Below are 25,602 nucleotides of genomic sequence, written 5' to 3'. Positions count from 1 at the left end.
CAATTTTTTGTGTGTATATATATGTATATACACATACGTGTATATAGATACACATTTGTATATACTCATACACACAAATATACATACCTTCACACAACTGAAAATACATCCCTTAAATAAGCAAGGAGAAAGTGAAAGTTATGTAAGTAGGCCAGGTCTTCAGCCCTGATTTGGAAATAAGCAGGCCTCAAACTCTATGTACCCTCTGGGAGGTGCCCTGATCGGATGTATCTCAGGCTATCAGGGTCCTATTTTTATCCTGTTCAAGTATCTTTGCTCTCAATTTTCTTTGATTCCTGGAGTCTTTTGTTCGCTCTCTTTCTGAGGAAAGTTATGCCCTTCCAAAGGGGAACCTTCTCCTGGTATCATCAGTCTGACAGAGCGCAGCTGACCTTGCAAAGGAATGCAGTCACACGTGCCCTTTGCAATATGGCAGATGGATCTGTATGAAGCTATTATTTGCATAGAAAATATGCCAGACCATAGGTCACATCTGATTTTACTGAGAGTCAGAAGGATAAAAGAACACGCTTGTGGTGATAAGTCAGGAACATACAATATCCCTGAAGAAAAAAAAAATCAAGAAATCTTGCAAAAGATTTAGCTTTTTCTCAGGTTAATAAAGCTGGATGCAGCTCTTCTGTATGGCCKTTTATCATGTATCTTAGCTATTGTTTTTAAATTCAGTATCGTTTCACAGCATTTACATAGTTTAGCCACTGGCATTTCCTTCTGCACCATGTAAGACACATGAAATACTTCCCATGACCATCACTAAGCTGGGAGGGCCCAGAGAGTTTACAGCCATCGAYGTGTGTTCTTTCACTCTCAGTTCTTTCCTTCTGCAGGAGCGACAGCGTTTTCCTAGATTACTGCATAGACGAATCACACAGTAAAACAAAGGACAACGCAGAGGGTCTAGCTGCACTGAAGCAGCTACCTACCTTCTCCTAAATTGGGGCYATCTTCTGCATGAGGCATTCATGTCTTCCAAGAGGCTTCTAATCCATTAAGGTTTTGGCACTAACATTCAGGATCAACTATATGAAAGGCCAAATTATGTTTTATGGGCTACCATAAAAGGTGTATTCCCCTGCAACAGAGATCAAAGTCCTGAGTGAATTGCATTGCAGCTTCGATAAGAAGATTTTACCAAGTTTTGTAAGAAAATACTGAATATTCACTTAAAAAAAGGGGAGGGGCAAGAAAGCTGCTGGATTTCATTAAGCACTCAGGATACAGCGTCCCGTGCTGCACAGTGCTTCAGTGAACAAATACCACATGCAAAGGGAAAACACCACTAACTGAAAATAWTTTTTTTCCTAGTCTATGCAATGAGAGCTATGAATCCAAGTCTTCTGGGCAAAAGGAGATGATAAATACTAGGTTTATACCCTAAAAAAAACATCTGAGCCACTGGTCTATTAGAGAAGCTGTTCCTCTACCTCTAGCTCTTCAATTTCCTGGCACATATAACAAGTGCTCCAAGTCGGATTTTGGCTGTTTCAAAATACCATTCTGAGCAAATGTACCATTAGCCATAAAATGAAGTCAAAAAAGAGCTTTAAACAGAAGCCATGAATTCCATTTCCTCTTAACAGCTTCTAAATTAAGCTATCAAGAAGCTTTTAACTTGTGTCGTGTATTTCAATCAAAATATCTACAACATACTAATATCAAGCTACTTCCATTGCCGTTCAGTTTTCTTATACAAAATTGTTGGACTGGAATCCAAAATACATGGTAATCTTCATTCAGCAACCATCGTTGCTACCAAGTAGTTCCTGCTGATAAGCTGATTACTATTACAGATTCTCTCCTTAAAAGAAAGCAAGTGAGACTGTTTAACATTTTTCTTTTTAAAGTCTTTTTAATGATGCCTTCACGCGTGCAGCAGTATAAGCGGCCTAATGACAAGTTGCCATKGCAATTGCCTCTTGAAAAGTAGGAAAACCGCTGCACACCTATCTCACACAACGCACCTTCAAATTAGGCATCTGTACGTGTAGTTTTAACACTCATCCTCCATTTTAACAATATTCTACAGACTTTTTTGAAAAAAACATTCTTAGATTAAGTTCTTCCAGATTAAATGTAATGGACATATATGCTTCTGTTATGCCCATAGAGGATGTAAAAACAGCTGTTCACATATAAAAAGCACATTGTGCAAGTATGCACAAATTCAAAAATATTTATAAAAGACTTCAAATATGTTGTGCGTGTAAAGACCCATATTAGTACTCTGAAATGTGGGTAAGCTAATGGTATCACATCCAGCAGACCTGCAGTTCTAACAGTTTCTTAATAAACTGTTAATTACAGGAAAGGAGGCTCAAACTTAGTGTTGGAGAAATAACATTAGTTCAAAGTGCAAGGAGTTAAAACGTATTCTAAATTTACATTTTGAAAAAAAGAGAGACCAAAGGACCTCTCCCCCTCTCTGTAGGGAAGATTTAGGATTATTTATTGTCCCATTTTACTCAACCAAATTCAGCCCACGGCATTTTTTTTTCCTGTTATGGCATATATCTGCTACTGCGTACACATTCAACCTAAATTGTTTACTTCATTGGAACATCTTTTAAGAATTAGCTGCTTAGTATGAGCATACAGCATCAGCATGGCTATAGAATTAACATACTCACACAACAAATCTCCCAGCAAGAGGGCTTTCTGTTGCACACGGAAAGGACTTTAACCACCATTCACCATGCACGGAAAAAAGATAACAACAACAAGCATAATGTTCATTTTCATTACACGCATCCTTGTGATTTCATAAAGGAGCGAATAATATATATTCAGTGGAAAAAAAAATATACGTTATGGAGCATACTAAGCAAATCCGGCTGTGCCCATGCAGTCCCGCCTGAGCTCCCTGCAGCTGGCCGAACAGCTCCAGGTCCCGGCGGCTGTTCAGCCTGGCTCCCAGAGGGTGCTCGTCCACTGTCCGCCTTCGCAGACGCGGCTTAGTGCTCTGACACGCAGCCCGGGGGAGACTGACCATCTCCRCTAAAATTACGCTCCAGACGACACACGCTCAGAATATTTAAAAGAGATGTCAGAGGCAGGTGAAGTGAATAGCTCCCAAAATTCACTTTGAAAAAAAAACTTTWCTATTTCAAGTCACTTATAGTCAGGACAGAGAAGAAAATAAAACAAAAYAAAAACTAAACTTGCACTTAAAAGTTGCCGGTAAAATGACTTCAAGAATTTGTGGTGATATCAGATGAAATCACCAGCTTCAAAGGCAAGCTGGATTTTATCCRCTTGTTTGTTTGTTTCACATGAATGATTATTTTCCTCAATTCTTTGACACTACAACATGATACAAATCATGTTACCACAGAGATAATCAGAGATAACAGAAAATAAACTTTACCCACAGGCAACTGTTCATTAATCTCTTAAAAGATATGCATCTCCTATTGATATAGATTATCTGAAAAGCAAAAATAGGAAATTCTATCTTATAAAATGTAATACAAGATGTGACATGAATTTGTCAGAGGATGCAATAGCCCCAGACTTATCTCTTCAAAAATGCCTTGAGCTATTTAAAAGACTCGAGGCAATTTCTAACTACCCTACAGCATAACTGTATCCTTAGATTACTTCTCTATCAAATGGAATCATTAGGAGATAAAGTTTTTATATGCATTTAGAATTAATTTTCAAATACTGAGAAACAAGTACACAATACCATGATTTCTATTTTAAAAATTCCGTATGGTTTACAATTTCTTACAGATTGCCTACTATTACAAACGTACACACTGCATTTGTGCAGAATGCTGTATTATTTCAACCTATTTAGTGAGAGCTGTTGACAAGTTTGACTGCTAAACATGGGATCCCAGGTTAACTTTCTTACCAGCCAATGGGCAAGTAATAATAACAGAGTAACTAAATGCTCTGAGTTAGTATACYATTTTTCCTCATTGCTTTCCTTCTCTACTTGAGTTTTATAAAAGTGAGCCCATGGATAGAGCATAARGAACTAAAATTTGAGAGTAAACTGGTTTAGTGTTGTAGTTACTTATGAAATATGCACCCACAGTGCATGTACATATGTGTACACACACACGTACACTTACTTTCCAGGCACTTGGAGGATTTTATAAAATCATTGGGAGCAGAAAACTGTTTTTCCTTTGCATATTTTGTTTTTTGGTCACTATGCAATATTTAGCAGGAAAAAACTCCTTCATCTCTAGGCTTAAAAAATAAAGTTGTTTCATACACAATCTTAATGCTTTGATATATTAAGAAATGCTGTATAACATCATCTCATCTTTTTTCTATTAGTCTTTTTCAGAAAAGAGTTAATAAAGATTTTAATTACAAAAGTGGTTTCAGCTAATGAGTGTTCTATACTCTTCATTAACACAAGAAGCTTTGCCAGTCAGAAAATCCAGTATTTGTCAGCTCAGTCTAGATAACTTGCTAAATACTCAACAACTTCACGTACTGAAAAGTGCACATTAAGTCACTCATTGTTTCAGTGAACACCAAACAGCACTGAATGTACTCTGAGTGTAATGTTCCATGGCCAATAACTTTAATCAACAGTTAAAACGATAACATTACTCTAAATTAACCGAAAATCGAGCTAAGAGTCTTGCTGTCTTGTTCTGAACACTGTGTAGCTAACGTTTCATTTGGAAGGTTTAATTTCAAATTGCCCTGATTATATACGTAATTACTATTATTTGGCAATATTACTGAAGCAGGTGCCAGCAAAGCGAGACAGGCTGTGCTGAGACCCCAGGTCTCTGTGCTGAACGTTCAGCTATCGGTCAACGTAGAAAAATTGGTTGAAAAGTTCTACCCTAGACTCTGAAAACCTTAACCATATCAGTCCTGTATTTAATATACAGTCTTAATATACACCATAAACCCAATCCAAACTCAGAACAGATAACCAAAGAAGTGTTAGAAGTAAATTTATTATTCTGAAACATACACAAACACACAAAAGCTTGCTCTTAAATCTAAAACTGGAACTAAACAACCAAAAAAGGGAAATCAATGCTTGTCGTTGATATATAAGCATAACAGCAACTACCTTCCAGCATTTATTCCAGTGCAAAATTCTACTGAAATCGTAATTTAGATCAGTGAAGACATCCCTTCACAASCACATGCTGCAAGATCAAAACACTAACAAAGGATGTCACAGCTGAAACTCAGAGCAGGTACACAGTGTCATCCACAGCAATATTCAGCGAAACTGCCTGCAGCTCAGCAGCACAGAAGCGAGTAAGCAGCTGCCTCTCAGACCAGATCGACAGACATGCAGCTGGAGCCTCTGTATGTGCTGCTAGCTGCTTAGCTCAGGCAATTTTGCAGTTCATACTGACCTTCATGCTGCAACAACTTACAGYTCTCAGTATTCAAACCAGTTAACTGAAGGGCACCATGGGTTTATCTGTACAAGCCGCCTTTGCACCCAAATAGCACAGCAGAGAGGACTTTGAAAGGTGYATTTAAATTTCCAAGCTCTCCACTGTCAACATATYACAAATATCCACTGACTCGTTCTTTGTGTAAAAGCTATGAATGTTTAATCTTTAGTTATAGAAGTCATTTTGCACTTCAGTCTCACTCTCATGGAATCAGGCCTATTCAGTGAAATAYTACTACTTACCTCATATGAGTAAGAAATTGAGCTTTGCTTCTATCCAGTTTCAGTCATCTCAATTTCTACTGAAGTTTTGCTAAAATTTATGAAATAGGTCAGACTGCAATAGAAATCAAGACCTATCATTGCCTTTTTATAGAGAAAAATAGTGTATAAGCAGGAATCCAATTAGATGGTGTTAACCAAATGTGTAACTTYTTTATGCTACTTAAAGAGCATTTGGTTGTCTGGAGTATCATTACAAGAAYCCTCCAAGGCTTACTCAGATATTTTGTGATTCATTTTGAAGCCCAGTTCATAAAGCATGCAACTTATCAGCATTTAAAAGMAGCATCACTTCTAAGTAAAGCTCTCTGATAAATGACACAATCTCTCAAACCATTTGCTGGGGTGCTGAAAGAGACTGGAAATAGTTCAGTTTACTGCTGCTCCAAGAATTGCCAGTGAAGGGTATTTAGGACCAAGTAGATCACCTCAAGGCATTGAAAGGTGTCTCCTTACCCCAGTGATCCAACAACCAAAGTTTCATTGCTTTACCTAGTCAAGAGACTTTAAAAAAAAAAAAGAGTAACAAAAGAGGTAGCCATTAACACTCCATTTTCTCTTTAACTTATACAGTTTTCACTATAGGAGGAGCATCTGTGTCTGGGAAGGGCAGTCCCTCATGTGGCCACCTGGGCTGGCAGGAGAAGCAGCAAGTCTCACTGCCCAGGTTTATTGCCCACTAATGAGTAGATCTCTCCCTTTCAGCTGTTTCTTCCAAGCAAATGATCACAAAGACAAGATCTTTGGTCACTGGGATGAGTTAGGACTATGCTATTCAGCTGCTAAGCAATCTCCTCTTAACATCCCAGAGGAGATGCAAGAACACAAAAGATTAAAGAACAGACGCATAGAAGACACAACATTAAAAAAAAAGAATCAAGCAGTAATTTATCAGTTCATATTGATTTGGGAAACTGTCATATAATTCAAGGAGGTTTGATTTGATAATCTCAGCTTCTCTTAAAAATCAGTCATCARTCTTACAACCTTAGCATGTAATTGCAGGTTCTGGGACACTACGCATTACAGGAGAGAAGGCAGAAATACAGAAAAAGTGTTGACTTCTTCATGTAGTAAATTTTAAATCAGCTCTCTTCTCCTAGGACTGAGACACAACTGGAAAATTTTCTCTTTCTCTAGCAGATTTTTTATTTCTAGAAGAACACTGAATGGGAGTAATGGACATCCATAAACCTCACACGTCCACTGTGTGCTCACAAATCAGCTGCCAGGTGTACCTGGACAGAGACTCTCTACCTCCACAGAAATTTCAATAGTCTTCAGCGTTACTCCAGACTTAACTTCACATGCTAAGATCAGAGTCACCTGTGTGTAATCAGTCCAGACGAGGGTGGGTATGCCAGGGTGACCACATATAGGGTACATAGGGCATAACCACAGAATTGCAGAGATAAACGCAGAAATTCAACWCTCAAGCCTTAAGCATATAAGGGTAATATTTTCTGCTCACAGCATGTCTCTAAAAAAGAAATACAGATTAGGAAATAGGTGGGAAGTAAAATAAGCTCATGTACTGTGTTCACCACACTTTTTTCCATATGGCATATTTTAAGAATTTATATAAACCAAATAAATTTATATCACTAMTAGTATTATGATACAAATGTTCAACAACATGTTTATTCTTTTATTTCAAAAGTAATGAAAACTAAAAATAAAATTTAGTCCCATTCTGTGATAAATACAGATTAGCACCAGAAGCTGATTAAACATCTGATCAACCTATCTCTTAAAATGTAAATTAAGAAGACACTTTCATTACTTTCATCTGTATAATCTGGCTTGAAGTTTTATATTTCCCTGGGCAATTGGTCAGCTAACCATCTAATTATCTGCACTATGAAATGTGCACTTTTCGAAAACAATTAGGTTACAGAATAAAAATAAGAAAAAATGTATTAGATTATATCTAACAAGGTATAAGAGCACTTAGCTTCAATTAGACATGCCTGATTTGTTATTCTTCTCTTCTGAAAGGGACTTGAGAGTTACAGAACAGAGAGCACCAGATTTCAATAAACTCTAGTAAACTACTCCCACATGCAGTCTCCCTTCAAGACTTAGGAATCTTATGAAACAATAACGCATTCAAAAACAGAATTTGCAGTTAAACAGTATATAGGGATTGAAAAGTTTATCCCCACCCTATATTCCAGGTAGCCAAGAAATCCTAGTATTTTTTATGAATAAATAAAATTCATAAGAGCCTTTTTGCCTGTATCTGATAACTGTCCTTCACTATGTATTATCAAAACACAAAACATGAGGGCAGAGGGAAGCAAGTATTGAGACATTAATGCACGTGCTGTTAAAACCTGTTAGTTCAATGCTGCTAGCATTGCTTTCAAAATTGCCTAATCTTCCATTGCTCTATGTTTACTAAAATACTACTTCCATTGTGACAAAATGTGGTGCACTACATTTTGGAATTATATGCCGATATACTCCAGGCAAGAAAGTTAAACATTTTCTTCACTTCTGATTTAATGCTAGAAATTTAGTCAGTTACTGTCTCATGAAAACTTTTGTTCCAGATCTTCAAAGTCAAGTAGCAGCTTTTCTGGGGCAGCATGCCCTGATTAAATTAATCTGCTGTGGCCCATTTTTTAAGATTCAAATTAAACTTTTTTTTTGGTAGTTGAAGGACAGTTTCTTAATTCATTTATTATGCAAGAATAATTCCCTATAGTGAGTAACTGGAATTTCTGCAAATCTGTATTGACAAACTGAAATATAGGTTATAATTCCAAACTTCATCTATATACAAGATTAGCTAAACCACATTGCTCATGAGTGGCAATKCAAAGAATATTTCAGCTTTAAAGGACGAATCATAAGATCTTTCCTTGAAGTGTTTTCCAAACCGAATTCCAGCCACACTCCATGAAATACTGAGTAAATACTGAAGCAAAGTCACCTGCTGTAGAAATATCATAATCTCGAAGAATTTAACATATACATTTGTGATCTTCAGGGAAAAATTAGCATGGTTTAAGGGAGTGATAATGATAAAATGAGGTTTAGTAAAATGATTCTTCTGAAGCTTTAGATAAGAATATGGGTATTAAAAAATAAAATAAAATAAGCCCTTGATAGAGGCCAGGACCTGAAAGTAGAATAAAATGTAATTTCAGAAATAGCAGCAGGGTTATTGTTTATGATATACATTTAACAGATGCAAGCCTGCAGAAAATTGGGCTCAAAACTGTGGGCATATTTGGGGAATTCAAATTACAAAGARCTATTTTGCCACAGTATCTAAGTACTACTCAGCATGGGAAAACCAGAATAAGTTCATTGGCTTTTCCTTAGGTTTTATCAAAAGATTTAAGTCATAACATTCTTTCAGCTTTTTAGCAATCGAAGTAAACCTGCAAACTCAATGATATTAACTATGAAGATTCCTGTAAGATTTCATGTCAATCTGTAGTTTTACACCTTTCATTAAAGCAACAGAAGAGAAATGAAATACATTAAAGTGTTTAATAATAAAATCCATTTGAAATGCAACTGAAAGCGAAAGGTATTCAGCTGCTAAAAAGTTAGTGTTTTATACTGTTAATTGCTTAGTTCATGATGAAATAATTGAGAGACAAACTGAGAGTCTACGCAAGCAGAATTTGGGCCTAAGGGTAGAGTATTATAGTCTTTAAAATGATGGCAATCATGACAGACTTAGAGCAAGAATGAATTTAACTCTCCAAAATATATTTCAKGAGAAACATGCACAGCTTAAGTGATATCATTTACACTGATGTTGTATGAAACAGGAATGAGAAATAATAAAAACAGTTATAAAGGTGAGACTAAAAACAAAGCCTCCGAGTAACAAGGAAATTCCATAACAATCTCCCTTGCACTTGTGTGTTTTTTTGACTGATCGTCTAACAGCCAAAACAGTTTATTGCTTCTGAGATACCTTTCAACTTATTTGCCTTATAGTCAAAGTTTAATATTTGTCTTAGAACAGTCTTTGGCCACAAAGATCACAAACCAAGTTTACCTTGCATTGTAATCCTTTGTTGTTATGGATTACTCGCAAATTATCATAGAATCACAGAATCAGTAAGGTTGGAAGGGACCTCTGGAGATCATCTAGTCCAACCTCCCCACTCAGCAGGGTCACCTAGAGCATGGTAGACAGGGTTGCATCCAGGCAGGCCTTGAAGATCTCCAGAGAAGGAGACTCCACCACCTCTCCAGGCAACCTGGTCCAGGGCTCCGTCACTCTCACAGGGAAGAAATTCCCCCTCAYGCTCAGGTGGAACTGCCTGTGGTTCAATTGCTGCCCACTGCCTCTTGTCCTGTCACACGGGACAACTGAAAAGAGTTTGTCCCCGTCCCCTTGACACCTTCCCTTCAGGTACCTCTACACATTGATAAGATCCCCCCTCAGTCTTCTCTTCCCCAGGCTGAAGAGGCCCAGCTCTCGCAGCCGTTCCTCGTAGGGCAGATGCTCCAGCCCTCTGATCATCTTTGCAGCCCTACACTGGACTCTCTCCAGTAGCTCCATGCCTCTCTTGTAGTGGGGAGCCCAGAACTGGACACAGTACTCGAGATGAGGCCTCCCCAGGGCTGAGTAGAGGGGCAGGATCACCTCCCTCGACCTGCTGGCAACACTCTTCCTAATGCACCCCAGGATACCATTGGCCTTCTTGGCCACAAGGGCACRTTGCTGGCTCATGGTCAACCTGGCATTCACCAGCACTTCCAGGCCCTTCTCTGCAAAGCTGCTCTCCAGAAGGTCAGCCCCCAGCTTGTACTGGTGCCTAGGGTTATTCTTCTCTAGGTGCAGGTCTCTGCACTTGCACTTGTTGAACCTCAGGAGGTTCCTCTCTGCCCAACTCTCCAGCCTCTCCAGGTCTCTCTGAATGGCAGCACAGCCCTCGGGTGTGTCAGCCACTCCCCCCAGCTTGGTATCATCAGCAAACTTGCTGAGGAGGCACTCTGTCCCCTCATCCAGGTCACTGATGAAGAAGTTGAACAGGATGGGACCCAGGACTGAGCCCTGGGRGACACCACTAGCCACAGGCCTCCAACTAAACTCCACGCCACTGATGACGACCCTCTGAGCTCTGCCTTTCAGCCAGTTCTCAATCCACCTCACTGTCCACTCRTCTAACCCACACTTCCTGAGCTTCTCTAGGAGGATGTTATGGGAGACAGTGTCAGAAGCCTTGCTGAAGTCAAGGTACACAACGTCTACTGCTCTCCCCTCACCTACCCAGCCAGTCATTCCATCGTAGAAGGCTATCAGATTGGTTAAGCAGGATTTCCCCTTGGTGAACCCATGCTGGCTACTCCTGATCACCTTCTTCTCCTCCATATGTCTGGAGATGATATCCAGAATGAGCTCTTCCATCACCTTTCCAGGGATGGAGGTGAGGCTGACCGGCCTATAGTTTCCTGGGTCCTCCTTCTTGCCCTTCTTGAAGACTAGAGTGACGCTGGCTTTCTTCCAGTCCTCAGGCACCTCTCCAGTTCTCCAGGACCTTTCAAAGACRATGGGGAGCGGCCTGGTAACGACATCTGCCAGCTCCCTCAGGACCCGTGGGTGCATCCCATCCGGGCCCATGGATTTGTGGATGTCTAGCCTGCCCAGAAGGTCTCTAATCCTATCCTCCTCAACCAAAGGAAAGTCTTCCCTTCTCTGGACTCTACCTCACATTCCAGGCTCTGGGATTCCTGAGGGCTGCCCTTAGCAGTGAAGACTGAGGCAAAGAAGGCATTCAGTAATTCTGYCTTCTCTGTATCCCTTGTCACCAGGGCCCCTGCCCCAGTCAGTAGCAGGCCCACATTTTCCCTAGTCCTCCTGCTGATGTATTTGAAGCAGCCCTTCCTATTGTCCTTGACATCCCTTGCCAGACTCAATTCCAACCGGGCCTTAGCCTTCCTCGCAGCATCTCTACATACTCTGACTGCATTCCTGTAATCCTCCCGAGTAGCCTGTCCCCTCTTCCACATTCTGTGCACTTTCTTCTTCTGTCTGAATTTGGCCAAGAGCTCCTTACTCACCCATGCAGGTCTCCTGCCCCTTATGCTGCGCTTCTTACTCATAGGGATGCACCACTCTTGAGCTTGGAGGAAGTGATGTTTGAATACCAGCCAGCTCTCCTGGACCCCCCTTCCTTCTAGGGCCTTARTCCATGAGATTTCACCAATTAGGTCTCTGAAGAGCCCAAAGTCTGCTCTCCTGAAGTCCAGGGTTACAGTCCTGCTTGTTGCCTTACCTCTTTCCTGCAGGATCCTGAACTCCACCATCTCATGGTCACTGCAGCCAAGGCTGCCCCCAACCTTCACATCTCTAACCAGTCCTTCTCTGTTGGTAAGGACAAGGACCAGCAGGACACCCTTCCTCGTAGGTTCCCCCACCATTTGTGACAAGAAGTTATCATCACTGCATTGCAGGAGCCTCCTGGACTGCTTGTGCCTTGGTGTGTAGTCCCTCCAGCAGATGTCAGGGTGGTTGAAGTCCCCCATGAGAACCAGGGCCTGTGATCMTGAGGCTACTTCCAGCTGTACTTGCAGCTCATCAACTTTCTCTTCCTGGTCAAGTGGCCTGTAGTAGACACCCACAACAGTGTCCCCCATGCTAGCCTGCCCTTTGATCTTTAGCCATAAGCTCTCAACTGCCTCCTCCACCTCCACCCCTAGGCAGAGCTTGATGCATTACAGCTGCTCTCTCACATAAAGAGCAACTCCACCACTTCGCCTTCCTGGCCTGTCTCTCCTAAAAAGCACATAGCCATCCATGGCAGCATTCCAGTCACGTGAGCTATCCCACCATGTGTCCGTGACTGCAATGAGATCATGGATCTGCGATCGCACACATATCTCCAGCTCCTCCTGTTTGTTCTCCATGCTGCGTGCATTGGTGTACAGGCATTTCAGAGAGGTGGTCATGCCTGCAGRTTTCCCAGAAAGGGTGTACATGCGTCACCCATAGCCATGTCCCAAATGCACATCCCCAGCTGCATGCACCCGTTGGAGGCCCCCCAACCCAACTTGTGTTTTGTTGTCTACCCTATCTCTCTAACACATCCCCCACACACACCTACTTTAAAGCCCTCTTTACTAGGCTGGCCAACCTGTTCGCAAAGGCAAATGTGCCCCACTTGGTGAGGTGAATCCCATCTCTCCCTACCAGTTGCTGATCTTCAAACCATGTTCCATGGTCATAGAATCCAAAACCCTGTTGCCAACACCAGCAGCATAGCCAGGTGTTGATTTGGAAAATCTTCCTACTCCTCCTCCCATGTCTCCCCCTAATCGGCAGGACTGATGAGAAGACCATCTGGGCTCCCAGACCACTGACCACCATGCCCAAGTCTTTGAAGTCTTCTTTGATTGTCTCTAGTTTGTTCTCTGTATCGTTAGCACCCACATGAAAGAGCAGCAGAGGGTAGTAGTCTGATGAGCGGACAAGCCTTGGCAGCCTTTAAGACGCATCTCGTATCCTCGCCTCCGGCAGGCAGCAAACTTCTCCAGAGGAGGGGTCAGGTCGGCAGATAGGCGCCTCCGTGCCCCTCAGCATGGAATCACCCACTACAACCACTCATCACCTCTTCTGAGTGGTCATCCAAGGCACGGGGTCAGACAGCCCAGTTGCCTCCCTTGAGGCCAGGTCTGCGTTCTCCTCATCCTGGACTGCACTAAACCTGTTCTTCAACTGTAACTCCAGGTCTACAGGAGATTTTGTTATTATGGATTACTCACAAATTCTTATGCACTTACATTTTCATACTACTTCATGATAAATTGAGAGAATTTATTGTTTGTAAGCAGCAGAACTATACTGAAGACGATTCAACATGCAAGTAAGTGCTAACAGGGCTTTCCAAGACTTTTAAAGATGTTTGTGAAACACCATGTTCAGGCTTTTATCTGGTTTGTTGCCATTTGTTAAGGCAAGACACCACACACATTCTGACAGTCAACCAGTAAAATATGCTTTTGAAGACTGCCTCAACACCAGCCTGTCATTTATACCCACGAAAGGGAGGTCTTGCTTTCCAAGTACAAAGCCCAAAGCTCCCAGTGGTCTATATTCATCTAAATAGGAAATAATTCTGCTAAAGAGAATTTGGAAAACTGAAAGTGGAGTTCTGCAAGAGATCACCCTGGGAGCAATCTTCTCCCTTACCAACCCATCAAACATATCCCACAGGGGCTAAAGGCCACACATTCCACCCCATGTTAACCTGAACACCTCCTCAATTTGTCTTTTCTTGAAGAATTTATCCACAATGTCAAATCTCAGACTTGGGAACTTTTACAGGATGTGGAAATATTCAATAGATACACTGCTGCGTGAACACCTTGTTCTGTTTTCATGACTGTGTGAAAATTTATATATACATATATAAATTTTATATATATACATATATAAATAAAATTTTCTCTCTTACTGCTCACCTAGTGGTAGCCAAAAAGAAAGCATAGAACTTACTTGAAGGGGAGAGAAAAGACGCAAGGAAACACTTAATATATTATAGCTGAACTTAAGTAGAAGTTAGCTGCTACGAATACAGAAGAGTTGGCAGCAGGCAGCTAGCAGGCTCTYTGCATGTCAGCACCAAGTGATCCACAGGCACATTCTAACACCTCTGCTCCCAACACTCTCCAAAGATTTTTGGACACAAACAGTGTTGGATACTCCTCCTAGTCAAAGTCTGACTGCATTTTTTTTTTGTTGTTGTTGTTGTTGTTTTTTGTTTTGTTTTGGTCTTACACCTTTCCTTTATCTTCAGGGAATCTTATTTTACCACTTCATCATTCACTACTACCGTATCTGATCCCATTTCAACAAACATTGGACAAATGGAACATCTGTAACTTTTTGTTCATTCTCCCAATATACTGTATTTTAAATAAAAGTGAGAAACAAAGAAAAGGGAAATTGTGGAACAGTCTTATAAATTCCCAAAGTTCATTGATAATATAATGAAAATATCCACAGGATTTTGAGCAGAACATACAGAAGCTGCATCATAGCTCTACTTTTTTTTTCTCTCTCTCTTTTTTTAATAAAAAGTACATTTTAAGAAATTTGTCTCTAATATACGGGAAGAGATGAGCTCACCTATTTTCTAAATGAAGCATTTATATTACTGTGACATTTCTTAGCAACCAAAATCACTTTTGAAATCATGTTGATTTCAGGGCCATGAGCTGTCTGCTTTCATCAATTTAAAGCAAATTCTCAGAGCACATTCTTTAACACTTCAATGTTATGCTGTTTCAATATTCCACTTTCTACGAGAACTCAATTTACTCACACAGTTCAATTTTAGAAAAAGATAAATTAAATCATAGATCAGTTCATGCCTAATAAAACAAAAACCAAAAAATCCAGTAGGGTCAAGCTTCATTAGACAAAAAAAGCAGGAATTGTAAAGCTATGGCTGAAACTATCCCATCTAGTTTGGGCACGAAAGGACTTCTCAGAATCTCACGTTTTGCTGATGCTCTTGGAATTATATTGAAATGAATCCCTAAGTGATGAGTTCAGAGTTAAGAGACTTACCTTCACTGTGCCTTTTGATGCTATGTCAGGACAAAAGGCAGAAATATTCAAGAGRTACTTCTCCTGTATGTTAAGAAAGTGGAATAACATACTAGTATTTTATAGTAATAATGAAACTGTGTTTATTCAAATAATAATAAGAGGTTATTCAATAGCAATTCCTGAAGCTAAATATTTTTAAATATTCAGAACCAGCAAACATGCATCCCAAATTATTAAAATATTGCCTGCAGAGCTCTCTGATGCATGAATTTTGACTTAACTCAAGAAAGATACAAAGAAGTAACATAACACAAAAAAGCAGCTAATGCTTACTTAAAATAACAATAAAGACCCACACACACATACACCAAGTAACCACCCAGGGATTTATCCTTAGTGTGAACATTGATCCTGCAAATGCCATAGGGAGGCTAGTACTGCACATAACTATAAAAATGACAATAACACAATTATTGGCATTAACAGTAAGGACTGTCTGACAATTTTAATGAAACACAAGATTGTTTAATGAAAAAAGTGTATTAATGAATATATTTGGTTTTCTTTGAAGAAACTAAGTTACATATAACATTATGATAAAAATCTGAACAATATTAAGAAAATGTATTTCAATATGAGTTAACAGCTGGTTAAATGACTAATCACAAAATAGAACTTTAAACATGGAACTGTTAAAGAGTATCACTGATTTTTTTTTTTTTTTTTAAGTGGGAATAACTTTTGTTCTTGGCCTTTTTCTATTTGCAACCTTCAAGGATCCAGAAGTCATCAAAGTAACTGCTGATAAAATTAGTAGGTGATGCAAGTGGTTGAATAATGAGTCATGACAGGGACTGATCAGTTGGCAGCCTATTCTACTTCACCTGTTTTTAGTGATACCAATTTTATCACTGATAGGGAAAAAAACAAAAATTTGATAACTAACATCTGTTTTCTTTGAACTGATCTTCATACCAGAAGACTAGCAGAAATAACCAGTTACTGTTTTTTCTGATAGGAGGTAAATTATGACAAAGTAGATCTGTAAGGCTTAGATTTTTGTTTATCTATTAAAAATTAGAGAAGAACTCCTCAAAAGAGACAGGTATAAACCTACCTACCCACTCTTTCAACTAAAACACAATCTTACTATGAATAAGAAGTAGCACTCTTTCTGAGATATAAGAAAAAAAATGATTTATCAGCAAATCATAACAGTTACAAAAAGAAAAAAGAAAAGATTCAAGGAGACAACTAATGGCTGTTTGTCAGTGCTTAGTATATATTTTGAAAGCAAAGAAGGAAAGAAAATACCTATAGCGAGCTAGGATACGCAACTTTCAGCAAATTTCGTCAAAAGCATTAGATACAGTTGATCTACACACTGGTAAACAAGCTTTTTTGTTTGTTTGTTTTATTCCTACATTTGCATTACCATAGCAAAATGGTTTGTTTCTCAACACAGCGAGAATCACTCTGAGATATTAAAATCTACGTGCAGTGTGATTTCCCACTGTGTGGCACAGAGAAAGCTCTCCAAACACAAGAAGAGTTCAATTGCTTCTTTCTCCCTGCCGAAAGTTGTAATTTTACACAACGTCAAAACTATTTACTGTAGATGGGGGRAAGGGAGTCATCAGAGGCCTGAGATTTTAGGAACTAGACTGCTGCWGTCAATACTTCTTATCCTGTAATGTCCTGTCCTCATAGCAGTACACACAGTATACATAATAACGAAGAGAAATTTCAGCAGATTTTTCTCAAGATAAATTGTTTTCAAAATATTTTAGTTTCACTTGCTCTTTTTCTTAGCCGCACAGCGTGACTGTGTGCAAGTAATGTGCTATGACAGATTTTGCCTACTGTAAATTACTCCCAGGAAGTGAAGCTTCACGGCATGTTTCCCCTTATGGCATTTTTTTTTTTTTTTTTTTTTTTAAGTAAGTTTAACTGATATACATATCCTGAAAAACAACCTTGAGAATAGCCTGGCTGACAGAAGCCTTGCAGAGACAAAGTCTGCACTAGCGGGCCAAAATCACCAGTTACAGGCCAGGTCGCGGTTCGGGTAGCCGCGCTGAATAGGGACTGTCAACGTAACGCTTGCTTCCGCGAGATGCTGGACACAGACYGACTTGGCAGATTTGCCACAGAATACTCGGCTTGAAGTCAGCTAAGCATATGAGATAAGGAAATGCTAGAACAGGATTAAAGTTTAACAGTCTTTATTCTGTATTTTATTAAAGCCAGAAGGAAACCTGCAGCAAAAATGATCTACAAATGCAAAACGGTTTGAGCCTCACATAAAAAGTTCAACACGTGCTCAACACTCTCTGTACAGCTTCTAGCTGGCTTAAACTGCAGGCTGGATGCAACTCTTAGCTACACAGGGCCACGTGGGACCTTTGGATATCCTTGATGGATATATCACATTATATCTTTAAATAATCTGTTTATTTTCACAAGTTTAAAACCCAGGAGACTATGCAGAAATGCAAGCCTGCTTCAGGGTGTATCATACACAATGCAGGAAAACAATCACCTCCTGGAGAAAAACTATCCATCCATAAAATAAATTAAAAAATATCTTCATTCTTTTTATCTTGAAAATTAAAATGTTGGATCCTTCCTCCAACTCTATTGCAATGTAATTTAATGCATAATAAATTATTAATAGTGGCTTTATCTTTTGACTAATTACCTCTTGCAYGATAAACACTCAGACTCTTTCATTTCTCCATCTTAATTAGTTTGRTATTTTCCTTATGGTATCATAGAATGGTAAGGTTGGAAGGGACCTCTGGAGATCATCTAGTCCAACCCTCAGCATAGCCCCGTACGGGGAYTGAACCTGTGACCTTGACATTAATAGCACCACACTCTTCTCCAAATGGCACCACTAGATGCATTTCATGTACCATAACATCAACGAGCAGAAAATACTCCCACATAAACAGGATCCCATGACAAGCAAAGCAATACAATCTCTCATCTATATATAGCTCTACTTTTCCCAATAGTTGTTCATTTGGATAAGGAACTATGGAGAAAACAGCATCAATGAGGAAGCCAGAGASACACTTCTGGCTTAGTCCTAGGGTTTCTCTTTGCTTATAAGAGAAGTTTTTAATGCTACGTTGCACTGACTACAGTCAATTAACAGTCAGCAAACCAAGAAGCACAAGTCCGTATAGCTAACAGGCAAGACAGAAATCAAATGAAGAAAATATCATAGTGTATTCCTACTACTCCCCAAAAAAATCTTCAGATTACCTTGCCATCATTGTAAAAGAGCATTCATAGCCACTAAATTGGACCATCTCAGGAAATATGCAAACATTTGGCTCTTCTCCTAAGATGAGGCAACTTCTACTAGTAAGAAAACAAAGCACAGTTGCTAACTAGCTGACCAATGCTTTTCACTTCATATTTTTAAATACATTTGTGCTTCTGTATTAGTGCTAAAACCAAAAATGAGAATGTGTGAATTCATATATGTATGTGAAATATTTATGTACATAACACATACCTATTAATAGTGTCTATTTATGTTATGCAGTTGTAACAGTAGGAGAAACAAGATAAACGACGATACAAATTAATTTGGAATGAGAAGATAGGTTACATTTTTAAAGGAATTATATTTGTATTAGTTTATGAAAATATTTCCTATATAGGCATAAATATATCTATAAATGTGTGTGTATATACAATATATATTATTTATTTATACACTTGCAGTACTAAGTGAAAGAAAGTTACCTGAAAATATACCTTAGAATTTCTATGCATTGAAATTTTCAGATCAGTCAGTGGAATGTATTATTTGGGCTATATTGCTGATCGCTAAGTACAATGCTGGAAGTGAACAAAAGAGATTTACTGGAATTTATAAGGCAGAAAGGAAGTACAATAGTAATAGAGAACTACAATGACTCCTCCCTCAAAATCAGATTGGATAAAAGTCACCCCTCTTGAATATGACTCATAACTGGAAARCATTAAAAGGACGTTTTAAAAGAAAAAAAAAATTGCAGATGGCACATGGCTTATTTGAAGACACTCCATTAGAGCCCTAAGAGCCCAGGTATATCRTCTATCAGAAAGAGATTTTGACAGAACAGAACAAGGTAATCTTACAAAGAAAGTGGAAAAAAACATGCTTCCAAATCCTGGGAAGCACAAACACAATGGCAGGTAAACATTAAACCATGAAAATCCATGGGAGGATTTTTTTTTTTTTTTAAGACAGCAACTTGTAACAAACATTCTTTTTCCAAACAGATCAGAAAGAAGGACTAGAAAGTCTGTTGGATATAAGATATAATTATGCAAGGAAGACCTATGGAATTCATTGTAACAACAATTGAAGAGATCTACATACACCAAAAAAAAAAAAAGAAAAAAAAAGAAAGAAAACTTCAAATTTCATCACGTGAATCCTTGCAGAAACATTAGCACTCTCCAAAGTTCACAGTTGAGCTCTTTTTAAAGCATACAACAAACATTTCTGTTTTCTAAATGGCCTTCTAAAGGAAAGTTTTCTAGGTGTAATGAAGATGTTAAAGAACTTGCATCATTACCCAATGTATTTACCTAATGTACTTACTGGAAACTGGTCACTTACTGGAAACTGGTCAACATTTTTTGATACTTTAAACTGCAGCATAGCTTCTTTCTACCATTGTGATCCCAAATTATTTGTGCCCAAGCCCTGAAATATTGAAAGCTATCCAAAATACGTAGTTAACAGAATTAAGGACAGCATGCAAGCAGAAGAATGTRCTTCAAATACCAAAGACGGGGCTTTTTTTTTTTTTTTTTTTTTYCCTATTCTAGTCTTGCTACACATTAACGTTATTACTTCCGAAAAAGAATGATTCTGTAATGTAAAATACATAGATAGCTTCTGACTATTAGCCTAGAAAAAGTTATTCAAATTATTCCCTAATAGATATCTTTTTGAATTATTAATTCATTTGGAAGTCTGTTAGGACAAAAAGCTCTTTAACAAGACTAGTTAAATCAATGAGCCAAAACGATTTAAATTTTTAGCTGTGGCCTCAAGTTTAATCTGTTCCAAACAGTATCCTTTGGCTGAAGAGGCCTGAAATCTGAACCTCAATTTTCCTTTGTACTGTAACCTTCTTTCAGAGTATGTGACGGAATTTCCAACTCATTAGCATACTTTTCCATGTATTTTTCTGAAAGGAAAGGTCTCCTTTGTTCATGAACAAACAAGCCAAYAAAAATTTAAAAAGTTAATTTCCAAAACGCATCCCAACGTGATTTTRCCCAAAGCCATGCTTCCTTCACTGGTTATGCTGAATGGCAATTGTCTCCCGGGTTTAAGTTGTGGTTCAGTCCACACAGTGATACTACATTAGGAAACTGCTTACATAATCTTGTAGTTAGACATATATAGCAAACTTTTTTTTAAATCACAGAAGGCATGAGATAGCTGAAGTAATTAGAATCAGTTTGTTGCCTAAATGACTACTTTATATGATTACAATAAGTGCTGTCATCAGTCTTCGTTGTCTGTACTTTTTATTTGGCAAAAATTGAAACAAAGTAATAGAAAAGGGCTTTTGTTTTATCGGTAGCACTTTTACGACAAGTTATGCCTCGAGCATACATAAAGACCCAATACACTTGGATGAGAGGCATTTAATTCCACTGTTTTCCATGACTGAGTCTTCTCTTCCAATACAGCAAATTCATAACAAAGTTGATTGCAGCAAAACTGTGCAAAATACTTGCCTTTCTGTCAAACAAGTTTGTTTCTAACAATTTTTCAAGCTGACTAAGCAACTAGATCACAAAAATTGCTACCGTCATGACAAAGAACTAAAAGTTCTCTTCAAGACTGGATAGGTTACTTTCTTAAATCAGAATAAAAAAGGTGTTAATCTCAAATTTTCCTAAAACACTTTTGAGAGTGTCAAGGGCTGTACTACAAAACTATGAAAGAACCTAACCCTTCACCTGTTATAAATCAAAAAATTAGAGACTTAGACCATTTCTGACCCATAAAATTGTAGTAAAAAGTACACAGACCGGTCCAAAAGGACCTGATCTACTAGAAGTACTTTAAATTCCACTTTTCTTTCTTCCTAAAAAGAAAAAAWAAAAGTTGTCTGAAAGTTTACTAAAATTTTCAGATAAGGTGAGAAAATTTTAGTATTCTACAATGAAAAGTTAATAATATACGAATTAGATCTGGATCTGCATTCCATTTAAGAAACAGCAGAGTAGTAACGTAGTTAGAGACAGAGTTCAAGCAAAGCGCTATTGGAGAAGGAGATACATAATGCCAATCAAAGCAGCAGTGCTTTGGACAAAGCATCAGTGCTATGAAAATCTTCAGTTTTAAAGTAAAATATTATTTTATTTTTTAAAAGTACTCATTCCATTGCTGAAAAGCAGGAAAGCATTACAAACTATAATGGCCTGGACTTATTTTTTGGACTTATTACACATTCTTTATAGACATGCACCTGACTCGAAGCAATTTGAACCTCCTCTGCTCTTACACAGATAAAAATTATAATTAACTTCATTTATGGAGTAAGTCTCTCTGATAGGGGAATAAAAGAGTTCCTAATTCTCTTGCGCATTTAATATACGACGTGTTTGAACTAAATGAAATCAGTAGTTACACATCAACATTCCTATGTGTAGGGRAAAAAAAACGTTTTAAGAGCTTGCTTTTCTTCAGCCCAGTTCCAGTTCAAAAATATAGGTCAAGTTTCATACATTCTCCAAAGTTTCTCAAAGTCAGCTTGTGTAGTAAAAGCATGACCCATTTTGAATGGATCTTGAAAGGTTATAATTAAAAATAATAATAATAAAAAAATCAGGTGGCTTTATCTCTTTTCATAATATACTTTTTTTCAATTAAAGGCTCCTGTGTGAAACATTATCCTCTGAATTCTGTGCTCCAAAGAACAAACTGATGCAAAGAACTTGCACTTAGCTGAAGGCTAATTAGTTAGCTTAAGGTAGGTTAATTTCTTTTGCATTTTACTTAATAATTCCTACAATGAACAACTGTTAATATCATGGTTTAGCACAACAGAAAATGATTACAACTTTCTTTGACCATGATGCAATAGTTCCATGGAGGGATTGGAAAAAAWATATATAAATATAATACAGACAGACACACACACACGTCTTCCTTATATTTGCTGTAAGTGATCTTATAACCTTTTTCTTCCATTTTTGCTTAGCTATTGCCTTCCACCTTGAAAATATTGCCCTTATACAATTTTATTCTAAACATAAAAAATTCTAAAAACAATCAGCAGATTTTTTTTTAGCTCAGTCTGCCTTAAATCCAAAGAAACTCTGTTAATTTCAGTGCAGCAAAAGGCAGCAGATGCTGGTCCACTCTCTAAAAGTCCCTGCTAATACATACCAAAAGTGTTATTTCAGGTATAAATAAGGGGAATTTCTTAAGATACACATTGCAGATTTATTTCAAGCATAACTGTTGCAAGAAATTCAGCCACTGGTAAGAACAACCACTATGGTAAAAGGACTTCCATAACCTGATAACTTCAGTCTTATAAGCTTTGTACTTTGATCTCTTAGAAATACCAACCAATGCTACACTTGGAATGTAGCTCATTATTAGTAGTTAAAGATATTTAAGTAGGGCAGCTTTGAAGATCACTCCTAATATCAATAGCTACTTGCATTTATACAAAGCTTTCATTTTCAAAGACAAGGCTCATATATATGTGCATGCATACCTAAACTTCCATACGTAGTCATACACATCAAGATTATAAATCTATATACACATACACACAAATATAAATGCATATTCTATCAGTTTAAGTATAATTCTGAGACTTGAATATATAACACCACTAGATGATAAGCCAAAGTATAATCACACTGACGCCAATGGAATTATAACAATTAATGGTGGAGAATACGGTCCATTGTCTCTGTAGACAAAGCTACTTCAGAAAGAATTCTTCTGTGCAAAAGAAATAGAATAATCTTTGTCTATTTTAACAATATGTTTAGAAAATATGAAAGTCAGGTTTCTTTTACAAAATTATTTTCATCAGTCTTGCATAAAATATTGTTTTCATTATTCCACTTTATACAGAAAATACAGATTTTTTCATAAATATTTCTGTTGAAAACTTCCCATAAAGACCTTTGGAATTTCAACTAGAATATTTTTAAATGTGCTAATCAAGTCAGAGATTTTACATCAAGCAAATCTAAAATCCACATATAAAAAYGACGTTCTAGCTTCACATTTAGTCAGCAAGTTGCACTGGTTCCCCTTCAGCGAAATCGCTTATGCTTGCAATTCAGTATTTGAAGGACACATTCTCTTGTAATTTACCTCTTCCACTTTCTACACATATATTTCTCCAACTGCATAAATTAAACATAACCAGAACACCTGAGGAAAAGAGCCATGAAAACAGCTTACCATTAAAAAAAAAAAAAACATTTCTTAAGTAACACAGCAAGAAACTTTTTCCTCATTACCACTTAAAAAAAAAAAAATCTAGACAGTATAGGTTAACATTTCCTCATCACYAGCTCATGAATTCAAACAGGGAAGACAAAATTCCTCTCCTACTGAAGCAAATGGAAATTTTTTAATCAATTTCAAAAAGGACAGGTAGGATCTCATGTCTCAAACTAAGAAAAGGTATAAGGTGTTTAACTGATTACTTGTTTAAATAACTGATCCTTCAGCAAGCTGTCCATTTTTCTTTAGAGAGTACAAATAAAAGGKTTTTTTTCCCCACAATTACTCTAAAAATCATCCACAACCTAACATATACGCTATTTCCTGTATTGCATCCTATATCCAAATGTAATTACCCTTAAAATCCATGATTGATTTGGGCTTTATTTTGATCAATACTAATCTTGAAGATATATTAGACTTTACATTGACCTAAACAAAAAAGTCATTACATGTATATTAGTCAATCTCCAAACCATATATTAAATTAATTTCAGACCACAAAAGGTATATTGTTACCACAGTTTCTATCAAGGATTTCCACTCATCATGCTTCACAAGATTTACATACAACCAATGATTCATATAATCACATAACCACTTTAGGGGCTTTCTCARACTCTTGACCTGTCCTTTATTATTTTCAGATTACTCTTTTCATACATATCTCATTAGAGGAGCAACACCATATTTTACAGTTATGAGACTATTAGAATCCAATCTTGTCCACATTAAAGTCAATGGGAAAATACATTTCACCTTCAATGACAGAACAATTGAGAATTGGCAGGGATGACTCTAAAATCCTTGGTTGTGACATTAAGTACTGCTGAATTCAGAGAGGTTTTTGTTTTGTTTAGTAAGAGGACTTTGAATAACACATTTTTTAAAATAAAGAATCACAGCACCCAGAAGTACATTTCTATAAAGTTCATTTTTGAACAGTACACATTTCTGACTAGCTTTTTAATGGTATTGTCTAGTTTTGAGATAAGGACTATCAAACACCTAGAGACAAGTGATAACAGTATGGTAAAACGTTATTGACTTATCCATGGTAAGCTCTGAAAACACTTTCATCCTCTTCCTTTATTAGAGGAAGAAAAAAATCTTAAACCTAGCAAAAAATAATAATAAAAAAAGAAAATAGATCAATAAATAGRTGATTAAATTTTACTAAAACTGGTAACTTCATCTGATTTTTTTTTAAACAAATGTAATTTCATCTCCTTATGACGTACGCTAGATTTCAATCAAACTATTTTCATTGCAGATAAATAACACAATTTACTCTTTGCACAGTTAAGACCACATATTATAAATTATTTGAAACAATAATCATGTGTTTATTCTCTCCCTCAGGCAACTTAACCTAAATTAAATAAATAATTCTACAGCATGGCTGAAATTTCATTAAGCACAATTTTAATATTAAAACACTCCAGGAAATCTCTGTGCAGAAGTCTTAACATAATAAAAAACCCAAGGTAATACCACTCGTAAGGTAACAGTTTTTTTGCAAGTTACCTCTATATACTTAAACACAATACTGATAGCACTTACATTCCTACAAGTTTGAGACATGAATGGTATTAGCTTAAAAATTAAACTTTAAACTTTCTATTGTCTTAGCTCTGGTACACAGATACAAAAAAATTGTAGTAGTAGTCAAAACAAAGCCATTAGAAAGCAAACAAAAGACGCTTAAATAAAAAGACAAGAATGCAGATGGGATCAACAGTGAGGACAGAAAATAATAGACATATATTTCCAAGAAATCATCCAAGTTTACCAACAATTTGTCTTGAGCACTTCTCTTATACAGCTCTTTCCATGCTGGCCAGAGTTGACAGCAAACTCAACTGTTTGCCA

Source organism: Rhea americana, unplaced genomic scaffold (assembly GCF_003343005.1).
Source record: "Rhea americana isolate MKP2758 unplaced genomic scaffold, rheAme1 scaffold_112, whole genome shotgun sequence".
Lineage (NCBI taxonomy): Eukaryota > Metazoa > Chordata > Aves > Rheiformes > Rheidae > Rhea > Rhea americana.
The sequence above is the reverse complement of the archived record's forward strand: the minus strand, read 5'-3'. Positions refer to the sequence as shown.